This window comes from Anabrus simplex, chromosome 1 (genome assembly GCF_040414725.1).
Source record: "Anabrus simplex isolate iqAnaSimp1 chromosome 1, ASM4041472v1, whole genome shotgun sequence".
Taxonomy (NCBI): domain Eukaryota; kingdom Metazoa; phylum Arthropoda; class Insecta; order Orthoptera; family Tettigoniidae; genus Anabrus; species Anabrus simplex.
The window spans coordinates 1235204746-1235230328 of NC_090265.1; the positions used below are offsets into that span (position 1 = coordinate 1235204746).

General features: G+C 41.4%; 1 protein-coding gene across 1 annotated transcript in view; it reads right to left on the minus strand.

The window, feature by feature from the left end:
• Positions 1-25583, minus strand: part of LOC136858222 (L-asparaginase 1) — a 257068-nt gene that overhangs the window by 124573 nt on the left and 106912 nt on the right. The gene's annotated exons all lie outside the window — the stretch shown is intronic.

Here is a 25583-nt window from a genome sequence, read left to right on the forward strand (position 1 = left end):
CTGACAACCTGTGTGTCTGTGATGTTTGGTGACTTTATTTGTATGTATTTGGTATGCGTAAAGCTAACGTAGAAAAGAGAGATACATAAAAAGATGGTGGATCAGTACACACCATAACAACACAAAAGTCCCTATGAACATATTAGTTGTAATTTAGGATGACGTTTGGAGTCAGGCACGCCGTTATGGACATTGCATTACTGCGCCAACCTGTGGAATTAGGTTGCGATCGAATACGGGCAATGCCAGGAGTTTTCGACTATGTCCGATAATAATCAACGAGGTGGCGTATTCAGGCGCATGGTGGATATTTTGATCACGTTTTTATTAGAATGCAGCATCACTTCTGGATAGACCAACATGGTGATAAGTATTTGACAACGGGGTGTTGCCAGGTAAGGCACCAGTGATGGGGTAATCGAATACAAAATAATCGCTTATTCGATTATTTCTTTTTCTTCTGCTTCTTCTTCTTCTTCTTCTTCTTCTTCTTCTTCTTCTTCTTCTTTCCGATGAGGCCTGCTAAGGACCACGTGCCAATTTCAGTTCAGTTCTTCATACTGTGTTGTTTTCTCTTCCCTCCTTCCAATATTCTTTCATCCTTTCACTATGCTGTTTCCTTCTGTCCTCGGACAACTTCGCACCAGGCTTTTTGTTCAATCTTCCTTGGAATCCTTCCATACTTACTACCCTCTTTCTAAAAATTTCTCTGTACATAGTTTTTTCTTCTCTTATATTATTTCTTTCTAAATCTTTCCTTACTTCTTGAATCCAGCTAGTTGTTGCCTTTTTGTCCCAAAGGTACTTGAAAATCCTTTTTGTTAAACTGGAATCATCCATTCTGTAAATATGTCCGAAAAATTGCAATCTCTTTTTTCTTATGGTTTGTTGTGTTTTCTATGTTCCTGTATATTTCATCATTAGATCTTAATTGCCATACTTCTGTTGTTTATCCAGGGCCTAAGATTTTTCTCATGATTCTTCGATTATTTCATTTTATTATTCGAATATTTTTCCATTAGAATATCTTTTAAATTATTCGAAACCGGAATGAATGAGACAATCGAACAGTGAATGGTTTCTAAATAATCGAATGAACAGTGATCCAATGTTTCCAACTCATCAATCTCATCACAGGGAAGTTAGAATTATCTATCTCCATTCCCTCCATTCTCCATCCGTCTCTGCTAATCCTTCCGAAAATAACACGTACTCACTCTCCACATGTATGAATGAGTCACGCACTAAGATGCCATTACTTAAAATGCATAAACTAATATATTGCACCACGCGCTCACTCGAAACTCAATGCTAGTGTTGACTACTTGGCTCACCAAATTAATCTCAAGTCATAAATTAAAATTCGCCAGAACTTTTTCTAAATGGCGAAGTCTCAAGTCGCTATCTTTGGAATTCGGTCGCTAAATAAGTTCAAAAAAAAAAAAAGACTCGAGATCGGTAGAGTTTGCAACACTGATGGTGGTGATAATGATGATATTTTGTGATAAGTGGTTCTTTCACCAGTCAAGAAAAGGTGTACATGGTCAATACAAATCAATAAGGATTGAAAACAATGAAGGAAACTGTGGTGGTTGTGGTTATTACCGTTTTAAGAGGAAGTACAAATGGGCAACCATCCTCTATTAATATTGATCAGAGGGGAAAAAATGGAAGGTGACAGACAATTGGAAAAATGAAGTTATCGGTCAAAGAAAGATAAGGACCACGAAGGGAGTGAAAATTAAAGACTCCCTGGGCCTCAAGATCTAATATCGCTGGGGTCTGAAAAGAACAAGAGTTGACTAACGAAGTCTGGTTAGAATAGATGGAAGTAAAGATCCTGGCACGAGTGAGTGGAAGCAATGTCTGGACTCAGCTAAGAGCCCCATGGTCAACAACCCTCGCTCGCTCACTTAATAAATCACCATTGATATGTATTTAGGGCAGTTGCCCAGTTAGCAGATTGCCTATCAGTTGTTTACCTCGTCTCTTCTTAAATAATATGAGCCCCTGGGATCCCTTTTAGCCTCTTATGAGAGGCAGGGGATACCGTGGATTTTATTCCACAGCACTAACCCACAGGAGAAAATAATGGTTGGTGAATGAGACAGAGTCCGCCTCCGTGGTGTAGTGGTTAGTGTGATTAGCTGTCACTCCCAGAGGCCCGGATTCGATTCCCGGCTCTGCCACGAAATTTGAAAAGTGGCACGAGGGCTGGAACGGGATCCACTCAGCCTCGTGAGGTCAACTGAGTGGAGGGGGTTCGAATCCCAACTCAATCATTCTCGAAGTGGTTTTCCGTGGTTTCCCACTTCTCCTCCAGGCAAATGCCGGCCGGGATGGTACCTAAAATAAGGCCACGGCCGCTTTCTTCCCTCTTCCTTGTCTATCCCTTCCAAACTTCCCATCCACACAAGGCCCCTGTTCAGCATAGCAGACGAGGCCGCCTGGGCGAGGTACTGGTCATCCTCCCCAGTTGTATCCTTCGACCCAAAGTCTGAATCTCCAGGACACTCTCCTTGAGGCGGTAGAGGTGGGATCCCTCGCTGAGTCCGATGGAAATCCAATCCTGGACGGTAAACAGATTAAGTAAGCAAGTAAGAATGAGATAGATCTGTATAATAATAATTTAATTAATATAATTACTGTATAGTATTGTCCGACTTGTTGGCTGAATGGTCAGCGTACTGGCCTTCGATTCAGAGGGTTCCTGGTTCGATTCCCGGCCGGGTCGGGGATTTTAACCTTCATTGGTTAATTCCAATGGTCCGGGGGCTGGGTGTTTGTGCTGTCCCCAACATCCCTGCAACTCACAGCACACAACACTTTCCTCCACCACAATAACACGCAGTTACCTACACATGGCAGATGCCGCCCACCCTCATCGGAGGGTCTGCCTACAAGGGCTGCACTCGGCTAGAAATAGCCACACGAAATTATTATTATTATTATTATTATTATTATTATTATTATTATTATTATGGTGGTGGTATTCATTATTATATAATTGTATTACTATCACCAAAATACTTTCCTGTGATCTTAAAGATAATACAATTTGTTCTTTACCTTTGACATAAAATTAAAGTAGGTATATTGCCTGTTTATAGTTAAAGGAAATTGTCAATTGGTAGCACTGAGGCTTAGTTCCATTACATGGGCAGAAGACGGCATTTACTTAAATAAGCAACTTTATTTTACAGATATTTAAGATTTAAGACAGTCCAGTCACTAATTTAGTTTCAACATTTGGAGATTCGTTTGAAGAAAAACAAAAATAAAAAAGGCGTATTTCTATTTTTCGTAACTTATGAGGTCATCTTTTCGCTTATTTCAATCGATTATCCATCCGACAGACTTAAATCGAAAACTTCATTCAAGACGTATCAGATTATTCTATGCGATACAACTGAATGCTATTTGAAACGCATTCGATTATTTATTCTAATGCTGTACACTTGAAGGAGATCATTTCTTATTTAAATTACTATTCTGATAAGGCAGCGCGTCGGCCTCTCAGCGCTGGGTTCCGTGGTTCAAATCCCAGTCACTCCATGTGACATTTGTGCTGCACAAAGCGGAGGCGGGACAGGTTCTTTCTTTCTCCGGGTACTCCGGTTTTCCCTGTCATCTTCCATTCCAGCAACACTCTTCACCATCATTTCATTTCATCTGTCAGGCATTAATCATCCCACGAACCTACTACGCTGGCGTAGCAGGCGGAGAAGTGGATACTCCCACATGGCACGTCCCAGGTGGTGGATAGGGCGGTCCTAATCGGCTTGCCGGCGGACTTGAGGGAAATAAAATACCTCTCGCGGACCAAACACACAACCCCCTGTGGGTGGGGGACCCAGACGAAGAATACACCCACGTATCCCCTGCCTGTTGTAAGAGGCGACTAAAAGGGGAGACCAAGGGATGATTGTATTAGAACCATGAAACTACTTCTGATTAGTACCACCACGCAGGGAACACCATGGGTCGCTTTTACTTGTGCGTAGTACCACTATGTTAGGTACCAAATAGGTTTGTGATTAGTAGCAAAAGAGTGCGTTGCCGGCTTTTACAGTACCTGTGATTAGTACCACTATATGAGCGACACCATGGTTCTGGCTTGCCTATGATTACTACCCACTACATGAGGAACACCACGGGATAGCGCGAGTCCCTGTGGTTAGTACACTTATGTGATAAATACCATAGGTTTGCGTTGTCTGTAAATGGCGTCGCAATGTGCGAAACACCATAGGTCTGTATTATATGTGCGAATTTCATTACCTGTGAGTAGTACCATAATGTGTGGAATACTGCGAGTCTACTCAACTTTTGATTAGCATCGCAACATGACAAATACTATGGTTTTACTTTCCTAGCGATAAGTACCATTATGAGGGGCCGATGACTTGGATTTTGGACCCCTTTAGACTAAAAGCATCATCGATTCAGTATTATGCTATAGACGCAGTCCCTTGATCAGTAATACTATTATTTCACGTCAGTTTATGTGAATGCGAGACATTGCAGGTCGGATCCACTGATTGCTTTAAATTCATATCCATCCATTCATTCTTCGTCCTCACGTTTTGAATTCTGATCAGTGGAGGATTTTGGACTTTTAATTTGTCATTACATTTCGTCTCACTTCGTACCATTAGGGGCAGATGACCTAGATGTTAGGCCCCTTTAAACAACAATCATCATCATCATCATCATCATCATCATCATTAATCATTGCCCCAGAGAAGTGCGACAGGCTTCGGCAGCCGGCACAATTCCTATCCTCGCCGTAAGATGGGGGGCTTCATTCATTCCATTCCTCACCCGGTCACTGACTGGAAAAACAGTTGTAGGTTTTTCATTCTGATAAAGACCAAGAATCTATGTAACGCTCCCCTTACTGGGGGGAGTGTTAGGAGACGTCTATGAGTACAACCCGAAGTGAGTTCCTAGCCAAAGAGAGGCCGCCACTCTCTTGATGGTCCTCCACAAACCCTCACGGTGGGAAATGTAAACAACAATCATGTAACCAAAATTATTGTTGAAACTATTTGATGTTACAAGCTTATATTACTGGAGTGTATCAATTTATTTTATAAATACTCTGTAGCCATTATAATATTAGAATGTACGACCCCATATTGAGCTTTAGCTCAGGTGCCTTGACAAATAACTTAGTGAGCGAGTTGGCTATTCCGTACAGGTCGTATAGCTGTAAGTTTGCAGTCAGGGAATGGTGGATTTGAGTCCCACTGTCAGCAGCCTTGAAGATTATTTTTCACACCTGGCAAATGCCTCAACTAGACCTTAATTAAGGGCATTGCCACTTCTTTCAGACACAGTGTTTGTTTTCCTCTGAGTGTCGCCGAAAACTTTTCTGCATTAGATTGACGTTAAACTACTAGCAGCAAAAAATAAATAAGTCAACCGCCTACCAATTTCTATTACTCAAGGACATGAATGGACAAATGTCGAACTAGTTGATAAGCAAAGCGTAAGACAGCAAACACCGTGTAGTTCGGAGCGAACCGACAGATTGAAGCACAGACTGGCATTAAGTGTAGTGAGGGTTGCTGAATTCTTATACAATACTGATCACGATTTACTACAGTAAACAAATAAATTATATGATACTTTAACTTTAATTACGTTTCTTTTACATTTGAAACTACAGTATATCACTAAAATCGGACAAACTGCACTGACCTCCCACAATGCCAACTCTTGTACTTCGCGGGAAGACCAAAAATCACATGTCGTTCGTGGACCAACATGCTCTAGGTCATTAAGTATGACGTCGTTATTGTTAGATTATGTGTTAGGTTCCCCTGTAAACATGGATGACACTTACTTTACAAGTCATAAATAGTAAACTATTTCAAAATTAGGTACCTTTGAAGGATGCAGTAGGTTCGTACCTCAACTTTTTAAATCGTATCTTATTAATTACATCAGCATTTCGATTGTGAATAATACAAGCCTCTTATGTCAATCTTTGATCATTTGGATTATGTATATACTTTTAATTTTTGCTGAATCCGTTGCACAAACATCCTTTGTCATTTTCTCTCCCAATACTTTCTCATACAAGCTTTACTCCTATGTTATAGGATAAATTTTAAAATTACTAGCAGTTTCCCGCTGGCTCCGCCCGCAATGTACAAAGTATGGTGTAGTTCGTTACTATCCTCACGGTTATATTTGCAAAGTTTCGAGTTAATGAAATAAAGCACATTATCTGCTGTGGTAATAGAATGTAATATTATGTCAACAAAACACCTGAAAATACATCACACAAAGAAATTGAATTAAACGTTCCTTGGAACAACACTACGCGCCGAACTGTTAAAAAGTCCTTCAAAGATCTTCGTCATGGAGACAAACGTACTCTTAACTTTGCTCAGAATCTAAAAATTTAAGTATCTATTATCTCAAAAGAAAGCGCTTGATGCACTGAGTGTTTTTAGACCAAAACGAACTGCGTACCTTAATTAGAACGAAAGATATGATTGCTTGAATGAGAAAAAGTGCTGAAGAAATGAGACGTCAAATTGAATGTGCACTCATAACTTTCCTCAGAATCAACCAATTTGAACAGTTAAGAGCTGAAATGAAAGAGCTTGATCCACTGAGTGATCTTAGGCCAAACTGAACTCCGTACCTCAACTATAACCAAAGATATGATTGCTTCAAAGAGACAAAAACATTAAAAAATCAAATAATTTGAGAAAGGCGGAAGTTAAGTGATTTATAGTATCTGATGACAAATCTGTGCATGAATACCTTTCAGTTAAAAAAAGAATGAAGGAAATCGACCGGATAGAACGGCCGGCGGCAGCCCTGAAAATGGTTTTCCGTGGTTTCCCATTTTCACACCAGGCAAATGCTGGGGCTGTACCTTAATTAAGGCCACGGCCGCTTCCTTCCCACTCCTAGCCCTTTCCTGTCCCATCGTCGCCGTAAGACCTATCTGTGTCGGTGCGACGTAAAACAACTAGCAAAAAAAAAAAAAAAAAAGAAAGAAGAACGGCCGGACTGACTGACTTTAGTTTTCATAATCTTTTTAATATACAAGATTCTTTCCTGTTTCGTTTAAAGTTTACGATTTTTGCATAGTGATGATTACTATATTAAGAGGAAGTACAACTGGAAAATCACCCTCCCTTAACATTCATCATCATCAGTCGTTCTGCCGGTCGGCAGGTCTTCAAGGTCTGTCCCTCCATGCTTCCCGGACTTCAGAAGATCTTTTCGTGAGGAGGCATCTCCTTCCCACCTTTATGTTGTCTACTAGCTGGAAACATTACCTTGTACCGTCCTTTCCATTTCACGTGTTATCAGGCAGTCTCTTGTCACACAGTGCCCAAGCCAATTCATCTTTCGCCTCGTAGCATCTCTTTATTCTCCTACTCTCAGTACATTTCTCCCTCTATCTTTCCAACTCACCCCCTTCAGTTTTTCTCCAAACACACATTTCAAAAGCTTCCGTTTTCCATCATATTTCATAAGTGTCCATGCTTCTGCTCCGTGCTTTTACGAATAAAACAATGCCTGTTTTACCAATCTAATTTAATTCTAGAATGGCCTAAATTTACAGAATATAATACTCCCATTCCCTAGTTCCGGATCGCTTGTAACTGGGGAGGAAGTAATCATTTATTGAAATCCAATTTTTTTAGTACATGCATGACTTTCTTTATTACAATTAGTTTACTTATCACCACATTCAATATTACAGTTAAGCCTAATCACTATTTACACACAATCTCAAAATTGCAGTTTTATACATTTCATTTATTTTTTGTCCTACACGCAAGCAGTGTTATATAGTATAGGACACCATGTGAAAATGAAAACCTGCAACCTGTTTTCCAGTCAGTGACCGGGTCAGGGATGGAATGAATGAAGCCCCCGTCTTGCGGCGAGGATAGGAATTGTGCCGGCTGCCGAAGCCTGTCGCACTCCTCTGGGGCAATGATTAATGACTGACAGATGAAATGAAATTGGAGAGTGTTGCTGGAATGAAAGATGACAGGGAAAACAGAAGTACCCGAAGAAAAACCTGTCCCGCCTCCGCTTTGTCCAGCACAAATCTCACGTGGAGTGACTGGGATTTGAACCACGGAAACTAGCGATGAGAGTCCGACGCGCTGCCACCTGAGCAACGGAGGCTTCCAGGACAACGTGTATCTTACCCTTATTCAGTTGAATTAGTGTAAGTATTTATTTATATTTATCACAAGTCTGAACAGAATTATCCTCGACTTATAATACACATTGTGAATGAACTGAATCACTGCATGAGTGATTGCATGATATAATTGTATTGATGAACGAATGAATGAATGAATGAATAAACACTCCTCTCTACCAGTCACGGATAGTCGCCAACTGAGGAGAGAATATCCATTATTGAATGAATAAATAAATTGAATACTCTCGCCTAACCTAAATTAATACACACACACTCCGATCAGATACTCTGACACGGTGGGACACTGACGACACCCAACACTACTGTTCAGTCCGACCGCCGAACTCCAACACTGACTCACTGTTCGAGCCTACCCTTTTTTATATCCTGATGGAGTACTGGAATATTCAGGGCTCGGCTAGAGACGGAACATTCCCGTTTCGTGTTCCAAGAGGTTTACTGGGAAAGCGGACGAAGGGAACATTAGAGGTGAGAGGCTGTCACTATGTCCTCAGGCCGGGAACTCCCAGCTAACGCACTAGTTCAGGATCAGCCAACTGCGTGTACGTGTGATGTCAGGTAACACGTCACACACTCTGCTCAGGCAGCGAAACGAAGTACTTAGTGCTGTAACTGAGAAGTGAAGGCCAGAGGGGCGAGGGGAAACAACGTCATTCCTAGAGGAGGCCCAAGGGCGGTTATGTGTAGTACATATTTCTCTCCACATAATTATTGTAACGTAACTTTGTTATGAAGTAGTATAAAAGTTATAAAGCAACTTTATTTCTACATGTACAAACTAAACTTGCTTTTTCCGGTGAATCTTCGGAACTTACATTGAACACAAAATTGCTGTGTTTTACATCACCCACTGTAAAAATTAGTGCTAAAAGTAACAAACAGCACAGTTTTACAACAAAAATAGTAAAGAGAGTAATTTGTAAACTCAACACATACTTTTTATCTCATGATATCGATCCTCAGTTGCCACTCGTTGGTTTCCTTGATTTTTGTAGTCTTGTTTCGTTTACTAGTTTTGCAATATTTGGAGTTAATGTTTGAGGAAACACACATTCTCGCTGCAAACCTATGCAATCGGGGAAACTTTTTTTTTTAATATTATGAGCCCAACTTCTCCAGAATTGCGCCCTACCATAGAAGTGCTGTTGTTATTGAAACTAGTTTGTTCCATGGCAAAGAAGCATTTTCAACAACACTTACAATGCAATTGAAAATGTCGATGCCGTTCGTGGTATTCTTCATAGGCACTAAATCCAGTATTTCCTCCCAAATTGTAAAGTTTTTGTCAACCCCTCGTATGAAAACAGCTAGCTGGGCCGTGTCAGAAATATCTGTGCCCACGTCAATTGCTAAGGAGTATGCCCGGAAGCTTTTTGTCAGTTCTAATAATTGTAGGTGGACATCATCAGATAGGTCTTGAATTTTTGTCGACACTGTGTGCGCGGACAAGCTGGTAGCTTCGAACTCTTGAATGATATTTAGACAAAACTCCTCGCCTGCTAGAATTAAACATTCCTTTACGAATTCACTACCACTGAACGGTTTAAGTTTCTTTGCAATTAAATATGAAATTTTATAACTCAGTCGAACTGCTGACTCACTGATCGAATGCTCGACATGGCTATTTAATTTACCGTTTAGTTCTGTAATTACACGTACCCCTTCCTCGTCTTGATACTGATCATAATCTGCAGCGTGATACAAATTGTTTTTTTTTTTTTTTGCTAGGGGCTTTACGTCGCACCGACACAGATAGGTCTTATGGCGACGATGGGATGGGAAAGGCCTAGGAGTTGGAAGGAAGCGGCCGTGGCCTTAATTAAGGTACAGCCCCAGCATTTGCCTGGTGTGAAAATGGGAAACCACGGAAAGATACAAATTGTAATGGCGTTGTAAATTATATATTTTTACATACTGTAGCTCTTTTCTACAAAGTAAACATTTAGCTGTAGCAATACTATCATTTTCAACAAATAAATATAGATCTTCCCATAAAGATAAAAAAGATCGGAGGCGTAGATAGCTTCTCGCACCGTGATGTGCCCGGTTCGTCCATACTTATGTACTGTACCACTGTCCGGCTCCATGGCTAAATGGTTAGCGTGCTGGCCTTTGGCCACAGGGGTCCCGGGTTCGATTCCCGGCAGGGTCGGGAATTTTAACCATAATTGGTTAATTTCGCTGGCACGGGGGGCTGGGTGTATGTGTCATTTTCATCATCATTTCATCCTCATCATGACGCGCAGGTCGCCTACGGAATCAAATCAAAAGACCTGCATCTGGCGAGCCGAACTTGTCCTCGGACACTCCCGGCACTAAAAGCCATACGCCGTTTCATTTCATTTTTACTGTACCACTAACACCATTCGGCTGAGGATATTGATAGGTATGTCAAAATCATGAAAAAACCTTTATTCTGAATTTGATCCTAGATTTAACAATTTGGAGTGTCTGGAAACTTATATTCAACCTTTAACCACGCCATTTTCAGTTGTTGCAGATAACGTTCATCTAGACCTACAATTAGAGTTATTAGATTTACAGTGTGATAGAGAACTAAGAGATAAATTTGTAAATAAGAAGGATGTGTGTGGCTTTTTGTGAAAAGTGTCTCTAAAACCCGTAGCCACCAGCATGTATGGCACTTCACGTGTTTACTACAAAGCGAGGCTGTCTCTTCGTGTCACTCTACGACAGCGACCCTCCACCTTCTGCGCTCTTACGTCACATGGGCTCTCCGACGTCACACGGTCTCTCTTACATCACACGCCAGCCAGTTGGCCGACCCTGCACTAGTTCATTCCAGGAAATACCGAAGGGAATGACGAGAGGTTTGGCACGTAATAATACGTTTGCGGTCGCCTGCAGGTAAACTGTTGAAGAGTCCCTAACTTATACCCAAGTGTTAACATAAAACATATGCATATAGATGATAGATTCATGTTCAGTATTTGGACCTAAGCTGGTACGTTAGAAAGCAGGCCTTGACGGCGTTCTTGACCTTCTGGTAACTTATCTTTTAACACGCTGTGTCACTTTGACCTTTGTACTTGCGGTAAGACTTGCAGAAAATAATGTTTGCATAGTCCTTTATTATAGTAATCAATCAGATATAGTTTTAAGAATTTCACTCTCTCTTCCCCCCCATGAGCTCATAAAGAGCGAGATAAATGGAACGACCACTTGATCGAAAACCCACATATGGTGTCCGACATTTGAGGTCACGGACATTTGCGGTCGCTACATCAGGGCGGGGTGAGCCTCATTAGCTTAATCTCGGGGTATCCCCGCTAACCTGCTTGAGCTCCTGCTCGCTCCTTGCAGATCAACATCTTTTTTTCGCGGGCATTATTTAGAGACTGATACCTTCAGACACAAACACAATTCTATATATAAACTTCCTGGCGTAAGTATTTACTGTTGTGTGCTGTAATGGATTTGACAGATAGGCTACTAATAAGGTAAATGGTTATATACATAAAGTATAGGGAAAGTGAACATGAAATAGTCACCTGGGTGCGTCTGAAGGAGAAAAACAAGTTATGTCATGTTTTTGGTAACATACAATTCTGCAGATGATACATAAATATATTCTATTCTATTTCTTATCCGGCCTCTCTTGGTCAACTCTTATTCTCTTCCGACACCCACGGTACGATGTTTGCCAAGCCCAGGAAATCTTCTAAATTTTCACGTCCTTCGTGGCCTTTCCCTCCTATTTCCCTAAAAGAGAGTCGGACTTATTCGACTTTTTTCCGGTTAGTTTTAAGGGAGGATGGTGACACCGCCCCACTTTCTCACAAAAACAGTCATCACCATTGTACCGGGAGGTACATCTCTACTCCGCTTATTCAAAATCAGCGCTTTAATAAACTCCTCTAACGATCAAAAGGTGAAACTGATACTATATGAAGTTGGAACTTTAATCAGAAGATGTCACCACTGGAATATTAAGTAACTGTGTTATTGTGAATTTCCCTAAACTGATTGAATTTCTCCTTGTTTTGTTTTGCTGCACATCGAGAATTTTGGACATTTTTCCACATATGACACTACCAAAAAACTATGATCATGCACTCTGGTGCAAAGTAAAGGAAGTTATTATTTTAAAAAAACGGTGTTTATCAACATTCATTTGTTTTTGTTTTTTTGTAACCTTAGGTTTGGAACGCTTCTGTCTCATTCTGTAATTTCTGTAATTAATTTTCAGCCTATCACAGGCTTCTTGTTCAGTTTTGTGTGTAACCTTTGGGTTCAACCAATAAAAACGAGAGGCTGTGTACGGATTAGCCCAGAATTCTCTCGAACCTTCCCTGAGGGTATATAAACTGCGGCTTTTCTGTCTATATTGTCAATTGATCGTCGTCTTTCTAAGTGTGTGTGTTAAGGCAGGAGGCGGGGCGCCTCTTTCTTCGGCCGGCAGAACATCTATAAGGTAATGGCCACATAAAATTCTCTTTTCTGTAGCTACCTCTGCAGCTTTATCCAAGGGGAAGGTCCGAATTCTTAACTATGTGACAATACTTTTCTAAAATGTAAATTTTCTTTCGGCTAATGTAAAACTTCATAAAATCTTTAACTGTAAAACAGGGATAGAGAGTGATTTACCCTCTCGAGCTTCCCTTCATCTTGGTTTGAGGTGACTACGTATTCATTACTGTTTTCTTTAGAAATGTATTGAAGATATTTCCATGCGAGCCACCTCAGTAGCTTGGGATTAGCCCCTGTTTCATCGGCCGAGAGCCCTGTAGGATTTTATATTTCATTATCTGGAGCGCAGTGTTCGCCTCCATTCAGTTTGTGTTCGGGCCGTTTATTTAACCTGTTCTTTTTTCGCAAAGGCCCAGTATGTTGGGTACTAGATACCCCTGTATAGAACTATTTCAATTTGTAAGTTGGGCCTTGAGAGGCCAGACATTGTAAGATTTTGATGTTGCCTTGAGTGGGCTGCAAGAAACTGAGAGCCTGTAAGCTCTTTTCAAGGTTTTGTAATAGTGAAGGGTGCCTCTGGAAGGCTTCACATTGTAATTTAGGGAGCAAGTGCTCTTGAATTAGGGGATTTCTGCCCTTGACTAAATTATTCCTCATTTTGAATTGTAAACTTGAGCTGGTAGCTCAGAAATTGTAAAACTAGGGGCTTGAAGCCCAAAATTGTTAAAGTTCTGAATCTTGGATTTCTCCAAGTCTCGTTTCAAGATTGGCATTGTACCTGATTTTTCATTGTGATTTCACATAGTGGAAATTTGTTAACTTTGTTTTTTTAGTATTGTTTGTTAAATTTTAATTCAATTCTTGACATTTTAGTTAGACCCATTCAAGTCCGCACCTTCTTTCACATCTCTGCGTTGCACAAATACCCCAGAACAACCATCACACGAAAAGGTCCTGTGGCTACCACGATATAAACAGTCACGCAGATATAAAAGCCTGTATAATTGATATTATTTACACCACAAAGTGAATTTTATATACAAACAACAGAGGCTATTTCAAAATATAAGTTCCCTACTTATTTATTGTGGAATAATTAAAAGTAGATCTAGGTAAAATACACTGTTTTATTCTGCACCAATCCTTCATTTTCACAAAAACAAAAGTTATTTATTTATTTATTTATTTATTTATTTATTTATTTATTTATTTATTTATTTATTCATTTATTCATTTATTCATTTATTTATTTATTTATTGCAGTCTAACGCCACGCTAACATTTGCCGGAGAAAATGGGATGGGAAAAAATTAGAAATGCCGGACTCAGTGGCTCACACGATTGAGGCACTGGTCTTCTGGCCCCACCTTGGCAGGTTCGATCGTGCCAACTCACGCTCCCAAGTTGTGAGCCTCCGGGGCCCATTCAGTCGCCCCTTATGACAGGAAGGGAATACCGTAGATGTATTCTTCGTCTGCGTCCCCCACCCACAGGGGATCACAACCTCCGAACTCGAGTACACACAATAATTTGGTCGACAGTAAATTATATGTTTTAAAATGCTGATATCCATCACACTTTATCCAGACTTTGGACTGGCATAATGATCGTATTAAAATAACTTTGGCGTGTTTAAAATCAGCTGTAACTAAGCTTCGTCAATTATTTTGTAGGCTTTAGGTAAGCGTCGTTATAATTTTGTTCCTTTGTACATACCTATTCACATTAGGAATACCTGAAGCAGCAAGATTACGCTAGTTTTTCTATGTAATATTGCCTTTAAGTAGGACCTGATGTCACTAGTTTCTTCATATTTCTTAAGGGTTCTCAATCCTGTCATCTTTCTTCACATATTTTGTCTTCCTCCCCTTACCTTCAAAATTGAGCTCCAGTTTCAGGTACATGCAGTTAGTCGCTTCTGCTTCCTTCTTTAAACAAACCACCAAATCGTCAAATCGAGGATGTGGATTTCCAACTAAAGCATTGATTATGTGATGCCATCCCTCTACAGCATTTGTTGTTTGATTTCGCTTTTTGTAACAGCTCCACATAGTGACTGGTATCTCGCTGTTTTCAAGCCATACGTACACAAAATAGTCGAAGAAGTCAATAAGTTTTTCTGTAGAAGGAGTCTGAGAATGCATCACCAGCCATCCCTCACTGACGTCATCTGGCTTCAAAACTGCCAGAGCAGCGCAGATTCGGATGTGGAGACGTATATCTTCGTTCTCTTTTAGTCGCTCGTCAGGCCAAGTTCCTGCACTTTTCTCCACAGACATTGCTTCATGTGAAAAATACAGCCGCTTAATTCTGCTGACAGAAATACTTCTCGTAGGGCTGACATCGTAGCTGCTTCGAAGTTAGTGATTTTCTAAGGATTCATTTAGTTTATTTTCCGGGTTGAACTGTGTTGTTGTTATCTGTACATTACGTACAGTTTGCCGACGTTTCGAATACATTGCAGTATTCTTTTTCAAGGCGACTGAAATACTCCTACTCGATCCAAGGTGACCAGTCTCCCAAGCAGCAATCACACTAACAAGGTAACAAGAGTGTTTTTTTTTTTTTTTTTTTTTTTTTTCGGAGGGCTCCCGAAGCCCGCTACGCCCATGTGACCATCGACTCAATCTGCATGGCTATTAATTTCTAAGAAGAAAAGAGATAGCAGGAAAGAGTGGGAAGTCATACTACAGAAGTATCTGCCTGTCCCCATGCTCAGAATATTACCTGGTCAGATGTGGTGGTGGGTATCAATAGCGGTGTCATCGGGTAGTAAGGGTCAGGAAAAAACCACATAGGCGGAAATAGAAAAATGCCCACATGCAAGGATGTGGTTCTGGAGGGGTCCAGGTGATTGCGTTAGTTGGGAACATGTATCATGCACAAGTCATAAGCCTATTCCTCGCCAGTCCAGTTGTTCAGGGGATCAGTCCTTCTGGGAACTGCTGTGACTAGCGCGGGTCCTGCCGGTTGCGGAGCCATGCGTCAAGTACCACTAGGGCCCGCCGCACAGAGACGACTCCTTGGGGTCCCTCGTACCCAGTCTCCGATCCCGGAGAATGAGGTCAAGCCCGCCTGGGTGGGGGCCTCCTGGATGGGGGTGGGTCCTGACGCCGGGCCTCCTTCCTCTCTGGCCGCGCCATGGCCCGGTACTGCGATGAGAGACCGGGTGGCCCCCCGGACAGTTGGCGCACACCGGCGCCTTTTTAAGTGCTCTGCAGGTCGTGTAGTGGTGATCACCCCCACAACGATTGCACCTCACTAAGAGCCCACACCTCTCCTGCCGGTGGCCCCACCTCAAGCAGCGGAAACACTAAGAGCTGCTGAGGGGGACGTTTCCGTCTCCCCTGATTGCCGCTTTCCGCTGAGGTCCTCTCCTGGTTGGCTCCTCGGTCGACTGCTGTTCTGGGAGCATCGCTGGGTTGCGGCTGGACGGCCCTCTCCTGGTGGGCCGGCGTTCTCTTCTTTCTTCTGGTCCGGGGGCGGCGCCTTGTTCCCGGAGGTGGGGGTCCCTTCTCGGCAGGGGAAGAGGCCTCGTGATGGTGGCCCTCCTCCCGGCTTGGTGACCCGGTTGACGGTGATTCCGCTGTGGAGACGGCGTGTCCTTAATCCTGGCTGGTGGCGGTGGCATCGGTCGGTGTTGACAACCGACTGCGCTCCCTGTCCTCTGGGGCGCTAATCGATGTCTGCACCTCGACAGTCTCGCTGGCAGGCAGGGCCAGGACGGCAGTCTCCGAACGCCAGGGGTCGTCCTCCTCTACTGCCGTGCTGCCGTCCGCCGTCTGGAGCACTTTCCTGTATTGCGCCCGGGTGATAGGCCCTTCCCGGTAGGCCTTGGTCTGGGTCCACTTCGAGAAGTTGGTCCATGGAGAAGGGGTCTGCGTCCACTTCGCACTGCCGAGCCGCTCGGCCTGAGTCGCACAGTCACGGCGCCAGGGGGCGGCATGCTCCACCTCCGTGGTGGCGTCGCTGGTCACCGGCTGGGTGGCTTGGACTAGGTCGGTGTTAACCGCCCTATGCCTTAGCCTCTTCGGCGTCTGGGTGATGGTCTCCCTGGTCTCCGTCTCAGCCCTCCTCCTGAGGGCGCCGGCGTTCGTCCCGTGAATTCGATCCCCATTGATCAGCGGGACAAATTCACCAAATGTTATTCACACTACCAGAGTAGCGAGGTGAAACCAAATTTATGTATCCTTTTTCAGGATGAAATTTCTTAAGTGTAATAATTGTCATCACTTGCAGTTTGAGAATTAAGTTAATAAATCGCTCATTATTGCAAATTGAATAGGAAACAGTCTTCATATATTTTTATTGTAGTTAGTCTAGTATGTCCATGGAATTTAAGTTGTCACTTTCCAGTCGTATTGTGGAGTCCTTTAATTTGTGTCTATGAATGAGCCTTCCCCAACATTAATTTGCATGCCCCGTTCAACCTTGTGTTTATTTGTGCGCCTATAATTGTATATTGATTTATTTTTGACATCTATTAAGAACTGGACACCTCTGAGATAAATGCTAGCCTGGGACTCAAGAGGGTGAGCGGGTGCACTTTTTAACCAACAATCTTTACATACTGCTGACTGAATACTTCTGACTTGTGAAGTTCCTCGCATACACACTCCCCTTGCTCATTTTTTTTATTTCTGGAATGTCCTTGGAACCTGTTTCTGCCTTAAAGTACCTATATATACCCTTCCAAATTTGTAAGACTGCCAATTATGCTTGGCATCATGTTATCCTTAGCTGACTTCTTTGCTAGATTCAGTTTCTTAGTACGTTCCTTCAATTTTTCCTTACTTCCACAGCCATTTCTAACTATTTTTTCCAACCTGCACCTCCTTCTTAGTCTCTTTACATCTCTGTTATAATATAGTGAGTCTTTAGCATTTCTTACCACCTTTAAGGGCACATGCCTGTTTTCACATTCCTCAACAGTTGCTTGAAACCCATCCCACAGTATGTCTACAATTTTATTTACCGTTTTCCACCGATCATACTTACTTTTCCAAAAACTCTTTCATGCCTGTCTTATCAGCTATATGGTACTGCCTAATACTTTTACGACCTTCCTTTCCATCACTTTTATTTTTAACTACGACGAAAACAGCTTCGTGATCACTGATACCATCTATTACTTCGGTTTCTCTATAGAGTTCATCTGGTTTTACCGGCACTACGTCCAGAATATTCTTCGTGCTAGTTAGTTCCATCACTTTATGATTCAGTTGTCCATCGCAGATTAACTTATTTGCCATTTGTTTGTCATGCTTCCTGTCGTTCGCATTACCTTCCCAATTGGCATTTGGTAAACTGAGATCACCCACTACAATCACATTCCTTTCCATATCGTTTCCCAGATAGCTGATTATCTTATCAAATAATTCCGAATCAGTGTCTGCGCCACCCTTTCCCGGTCTTTACACTCCAAAGACATCAAGTTGCCTATTATCCTTAGAGATGAGCCTTACACTCAGAATTTCATGCTTGTCATCTTTAACTTTTTCGTAGCTTACAAATTCTTCTTTCACCAGAATGAATACTCCCCCTCCGACCATTCATATATTATCTCTACGATGAACACTCCTGTTCCCTGAGAAAATTTCTGCATCAATTGTATTATTTCTCAGCAATGATTCAATTCCTATTACAATACCTGGTAAGTAGCCTACATATCTATTCAATTACCTAAGTCTATTCCTTTCTTTACAATACTTCTACAAAACAAAAACATGTTTATGTCATCCCTAAATGACTTCCAGATCCCTGTACCCTTATCACCATCCATAGACAACTCCGTTTGCCTGAATGTACTGTACCTCCCTGTGAATGTTCAGTGAGCAATAAATGAATTGAAGTACCGGTACAGAGTAAGTTTCTTCCGTAGTAACAGTAGTTGTAATAGTTAGCTGTTGTTACGATTTACAGTGCTAATCACTTCAGGGGCTCCTTTGATAAATGGTCGTAAGGTCCCGGGTTCGATTCCAGACCGGCGTCTGGTTAACTTTCTGGTCGACGTCTGGGAATCTTAATACACACACCTCCATATATACACAATAAACCATATGGGTACTGCTAGCCAATGCTGAAACAAGTATCAGTCGAATACATCCCTCTGTTGAGTTTGCAACCGACTGTAAAACTAGACCAAGTTCACACGTGCAATACAAACAGCACTAGACAATGTGTGTGTGGAGAGGAGGGGGTGGAAGTTGCAAAGAGGAAATGACAGCAAAGAAGGTAGTGCTAAGCACTTAATTCTCAATAACTCAGATGACCGAATGAAAGGAGAGTTGCTATAGTAGCCACCTTTGTACAAAGGAAAGTGTGATAAATAATAAATCGGATAATTACAGGCCATAAACTTGATATGGGTTGCTTGTAAACCCTGTAAAAACATCCTCCTAGATACATTATATCAATATTAGCCATCAAGGGGTCACTTCAAATTCGCAATCACCTTTACGACCCACTTAATAACCACTGTTCCTTAGTATTTTCAACACTGCTGATATGGTGTACTTTGTCATGTTTGGCAGCCTATCAGTTGGGAAGTAATAAATCAATAAATACATACTGATTATTTATTACCATTATTATTATTATTATTATTATTATTATTATTATTATTATTATTATTATTTACAATTTGTGTTACACCTACACAGATAGGTCTTATGGCGACGATGGAATAGGAAAGGGCTAGGAGGGGAAGGAACCGAACGTGGCCTTAATGTACAGCCACAGAATTTGTCTGGTGTGAACATGGAAAAACAGGGAAAACCATCTTCAGGGCTACCAACAGTGGGGTTTGAACCCACTATCTCCCAAATGCAAGTTATCAGTTACGTGAACCAAACCATGTAGTCACTCGCTCGGTCTGATTATTTAGACACGTATGCGAAATTAGTAACTGGTTTGATAGCAAGCAGTAGTGAGGCTAAACTTAGGGTTCCAGCAAGGAGGTCAAATGGACTGTATCGCTATTGACCTATCCAAGGATTTTGATAAGGTAGATCATGGGAGACTGCTGACGAAAACGATAATTCTTGGACTAGGCAAAACAGTGGTTGAATGAGTGGCTACATTTCTAGAAAATATATCTTAGATAATAGGTGAAGCATTATCTGATCCTGTGACTCTTAGGAGGGGGCCCCGCAAGGCAGAAACTGAACCTGTGTGTTTTATTATGCGTATACATTATATTAATAAAGAACTGGAATAACCGAGAGAGCTGGCCGTGCGGTTACGGGCGCGCGGCTGTGAGCTTGCATTCGGGGCTAATGGGTTCGAACCCCACTGTCGGCAGTTCTGGAAATGGTTTTCCGTGGTTTCCCCATTTTCACACAAGGCAAATGCTGGGGCTGTATCTTAATTAAAGCCATGGCCGCTTCTTTCCCTTTCCTAGCCATTTCCTATTCCATCATCGCCATAAGACCTATCTGTGCCGGTGCGAGGTAAAGGAAAAACGTGTAACCTAAGTCTCCTATGACCATGAACACACACACAGTTTGTCAATTTGACACTGCCGGGCTGAGTGGCTCAGACGGTTAAGGCGCTGGCCTTCTAACCCCAACTTGACAGGTTCGATCCTGGCTCAGTCCGGTGGTATTTGAAGGTGCTCAAGTACGACAGCCCCGTGTCGGTAGATTTACTGGCACGTAAAAAAACTCCCGCGGGACTAAATTCCGGCACTCGGCGTTTCCGAAGACCTTAAAAAGTAGTTAGTGGGACGTAAAGCAAATAACATTATTATTATTATTATTATTATTAATTTGACACTGTTTCACTACCACGTAGATTTACACTGATGTATGTAATTATTCAATAAATTGAAAAGAAAAAACTGGAATCACATATAAGGCCTTTTTCAGATGATGATATATAGAGTAGTAAATGTTATAAGATTGTGAGTGACTGCAAAAAGACCTCGACAATATTGTGAGATAGTCAGCAGACAATAATTTCCTCTAACTTGCAGTTGATGGGGTGATGGTACCTCATGGGGATCACTGTAAGTACCTAGGTGTTAATATAAGGAATGATCTTCATTGGAGTAATCACATTAACGAGGTCGTAAAGAAAAGTTAGATCTCTCTTCACATGCTTATAAGGGCATTTAGGGGTTTGCAGTAAGAATGTAAAAAAGACTGCGTATAAGTCTCTGGTAAGACCACAATTAGAGTACAGTTTCAGTGTATAGTACCCACACCAGGATTACTTTATACGAGAACTTGAAAAGGTTCAAAGGATGATTTCCGACGAAAGAGTAGTGTTGTAAACTTTGGGCTGGAAAGACTTGGGAGTAAGAAGACGAGCTGTTCAGCTAAGCGGTATGCTCCGAACTGTCAGTCGAGAGATGGCTTGGAATGATATTAGTGCGAGTAGTAGACTCATTTCATCTGCAAACAGCTGTCGATCAATTCCACATGGAGTTCTCTGCTTAGGTCTAATTAGCAAATTTTCTCGGCGAACCTAACTCTAAGTTCGCTATCTGGAAAATCACTCAAGGAACAACCCCTCGGGTTTCCAAAGCAGGACTATTCCACACCGCTTTTATCTTTTAACGCCGGGCTGAGTGGCTCAGACGGTTAAGGCGCTGGCCTTCTAACCCCAACTTGGCAGGTTCGATCCTGGCTCAGTCCGGTGGTATTTGAAGGTGCTCAAGTACGACAGCCCCGTGTCGGTAGATTTACTGGCACGTAAAAGAACTCCTGCGAGACAAAATTCCGGCACCTCGGCGTCTCCGAAGACCGTAAAAGTAGTTAGTGGGACGTAAAGCAAATAACTTTATTATCTTTTAACGAAGTAGCGTTTCGAAAAATGTGAGTGTAGGTATATTGTATTTTTACTTCGAATTAAACACGAATGTTTACATCGTGTTTTATAGGAATGTTAAGAGGGCAAATTTGAAATTGTTCACAAAATCCAATTTTAAAAGTTTACACCAACCAAGTTTTACTGTGCTTCGGAACTGTAAAGTTATAAAGAAACTCAAACCATGTGATCTTTCAGTGCGCTGTAATACCCTGATAAACTTGGCGGAAGGAAGGGAAAACCACATTAGGCAATTGGGTGATATGAATAAACCGGAGACGTATCTCTTGCCTCATAAATATTAAGACATGCCTCAAATGTATATGAATAAAAAAGCGATGTCTCAGCAGTGACCTTTGCTCCTTGAGACACAGCGGATTCTCTCGGAGACAAATCTCCAAATGTATATGAATAAACTAGAGCTTAGTCTCTCTGAATGGAGACTGATCTCAGAATTTCTTGAGACTGCCCAGAAGGTGACTCAGGGCGATAGAATCAGGTTGAAAACGTGATGGCGGAGTTTATGATGGTTTTACAACGGAGAAGAAAAATTTATAACGCACGAAGAGATTCACTCGAACATGATTATAAAGATCTCTACCGTTTCCGGAAAGAAAATGTGGAATGGTTAGCACAACATTTCCTGGAGCCAATACACGAGACATTCATATAACAATAATGATAAAGATGATGACGATGATAGCCATTAGCGAAAGGATTTACATGCATCATAAAGTCTAAAATGTTCAAAATCAAACCAGAAATATGCAAAACCGTGCAACATACAATTTGAAAATTTTCTTAGTAATTGTTAAATTAATTTAATTATTCTTAATCTATTCCACATTTGTGATTTTTTTCTGTACGTTGACTTTTTTCTATTCACAAAATACGACTAACATTTTATAAATAAAATTAATTCACAATCACGGAAAAGGCCAAGACAAAACATATGTTTATGATATGACTTACAATTATTCACTTTGTCCTGCTCCTTAGCTGAATGGTCAGCGTAGTACTTTCGGTTCAGGGGGCCCCAGGTTTGATTCGCGGTCGGGCCAGAGATGTTAACCTTGAATCCCCAACATTCCTGCAACTCACACACAACACTATCCGTGACGTAAAATTCCCTGTCCATGCCTTTTTCGATTGCACTGTTTCTCAGTTTATTTTAAAGTGTCAACCGGTGGCTCGTGCCCTTGAGAAAAATATGCTGTAGCTGGTTTCACGACATTTAACAGATTCGTATAATGACATTATTCGGCCAATTATTTGCTGCCTCAATGAGTGCTGATCTTTCTCAACCATCGCACCAAAATCTCACTTGCGCCGAATACTACAAGGGAAGCATTTGGTTTGGATCAGACAGATTTCGATGAAACTTCGATGAATTGTCAATCCACCTGTCTCAAATTTATTGCTGATATTCACTTTGTCATAAAATCAACGACATAGTTATAATTCATTGCTAAAGAACAGCTGGGTGGTTTGCAGCTGTATTGACCTCGCGTATGCTCTGTAGAAATGCACTGATAGTTATATTTTAAAGAAATGCACTGATAGTTCTATTTTAAAGTTACATTAAACAGTGCGCTTTAGAGTGAAAATGAGATTCTGACAACATGAACAGAATGTCTTGTTCGTCAAACCCATTTTACTGACATGCACAGTATATGAATATTTCAAAATATTAGGCTTTTAATACTTCTTCGTCATTTACAATTGAAGCTAAAATATGTAATATGAAATCCTCGTCATTTGTATATAAACTTGCATGCTATAAATAGCCTTAAACTTTCGGATTCTTGTTGAGAGTCATTCATTTTGTCACACTGCGGGTAACCTATATAACAACGTCAATCATGCAGCGATGTTCTGATGTCTTAATTGATCATCCTACCATGTTTCATTGAAATCGCTGCCATGAACACACCACGTTCCATTTAAAACTGGAGCAAAAATTTGCTGTCAATATGCTGTTCTTCATATCGTTGATTTGTTGGAACTGTGCTTCGAGCATTTCTTTGGTCTGGTCAGCCTGAGAAGCATCGCGGACCATCCTGGAAGTGGTTTTCCCTGGTTTCCCACTTCTCCTCCAGTAAATGCCGGGATGGTACCTAACTTAAGGCCACGGCCGTTTCCTTCCCTCTTCATTGTCTATCCCTTCCAATCTTCCCATCCCCCCGCAAGGCCCCTGTTCAGCATAACAGGTGAGGCCGCCTGGGCGAGGTACTGGTCATACTCTCCAGTTGTATCCCCCGACCCAGAGTCTGAAGCTCCAGGACACTGCCCTTGGGGCGGTAGAGGTGGGATCCCTCGCTGAGTGCGAGGGAAAAGCGACCTTGGAGGGTAAACAGATGAAGAAGAAGAAGAAGAAGAAGAAGAAGAAGAAATCTAACACTTTCATCTGTTCCAACAAAACCACTCTTTGTAACTCTCCGATTGTTAATTCACTCGTCAGCTGACAGATACCAGAGCCAGTGTGTGAGACTCATCTCAGGCGGAAGGAGACAAGTTACTTCGTGAACTATCAAGAGTCTGTGGAAGAGATCAGGGAACAAAACTCACGTTTCTAGAGTGATAAATATTGTAGAAGAAAAAGAACCACATCATCAAATAGCGGGGAAACTTTCAAGGGTATGTGGTAGTGATAAGAAACCAAAGCACGTGCTTATGTAGTGAGTGATAACTGCCCTGGAAATTGTTGGGGAAGATAAATGAATAATTTTTTAAAGGTCGTTACAGTAGATAACAGGTTGAACAGATAACCTTGCTAGCTCCAGGGCTGTTAATTAAAGGAATATGAATTTCTTACTTCAAAAGGTTCTAATGGACTCCTTTCGTACCTACTCAAGTAAGCTTTGCCATATCTACTAGTCTGTAGCTCAAATCCCACAACGCGATTTACACTGACTGACAGAGCAAATGCAACACCAAGAAGGAGTGGTCAGAACTTTATGCCAATTGCAAGGTAGACTGACGTCACTGAGGTATGCTCATGATGTGAAATGCGCCGCTGTGCTGCGCACGTAGCGAACGATAAATGGGACACGGCGCACAGTGTGCCGAATCCCCGATCTAGGTGGAAAAAATTAATAACGTCGTTAATAGTCCTGGAATCCTATTAAAAGTTGGCACTATACCGTTTTCGAGGTCGCTGAATTCATATCTGGCATCGTCTAAAGTGTACGATGTTCGGGGGTAAATATATAGGGGTGAGGGGCAAGGGGAGATTTAAAAAATGACCGAAAGCAACAGAAGAATCGTCCATTTACGGGAGTAAAAACACGATTTGGATGTGTATATTATAGTTTATAACAGTGGTAAACATACTATTGAAAACTGGATAAAATATAAATAACAATGAGAATTTCAGTCCAGTATTCTTGTTACACCTTATTTGAGGGAATAGACGAAGGCATTGTATGTAAATTCTTCCAGATTGAAAACGTATTTTAAATACGTAGTTTTAGTAAAACACACCTTACACACGAAAACAATATTATATATATTATATTTCCAAATAAAAAAGGTTAAGATTACACTCAGAAACATTTCATAAAAAACGTGAAAGGATCATATTACAGTATTTGCAAGTAATTGCCTCATCAATCTCATCATGTTCATAATAACAACATGTCCAATGTTCAATCGTCCCCTGATTCGTCTGTAGAGTCCAGAGAATCGTAGTCGTTGCTATACTGGTCTTCTTCATTTGATGTGAAAGGATCTTGGGAGTCAGTAAGTAACTCAATAGCTTCCATAGGTAGATTACCAGGAGTTTTACGTGGCATTGTTCGGTACTTGTTTATTAAGGGGTTTGATGTAATCAACAACATCTTAAGCTGCTACATTTTTGAGTATGAAGTTCACGAAACCTCCGCCAATCTTTATTTCTAGCTTCTTGAGCTTCTTCAGATAAAGTTCCTATTGGCACAAGAAAATGTTTAATTACTTGAGTAATGTGTACTAATATGGTATGCACAGTTACGGGCATATAATTCCATGGATATAGTTCGACATACAAAGCCGCAGTTTGCGCACGAAATCCTTTGAATTTATTCACATTTATTTCAGAGCCAGAAGAAAGAGCAGCTAGTAATACACGATATCTTTTTATTAAGCC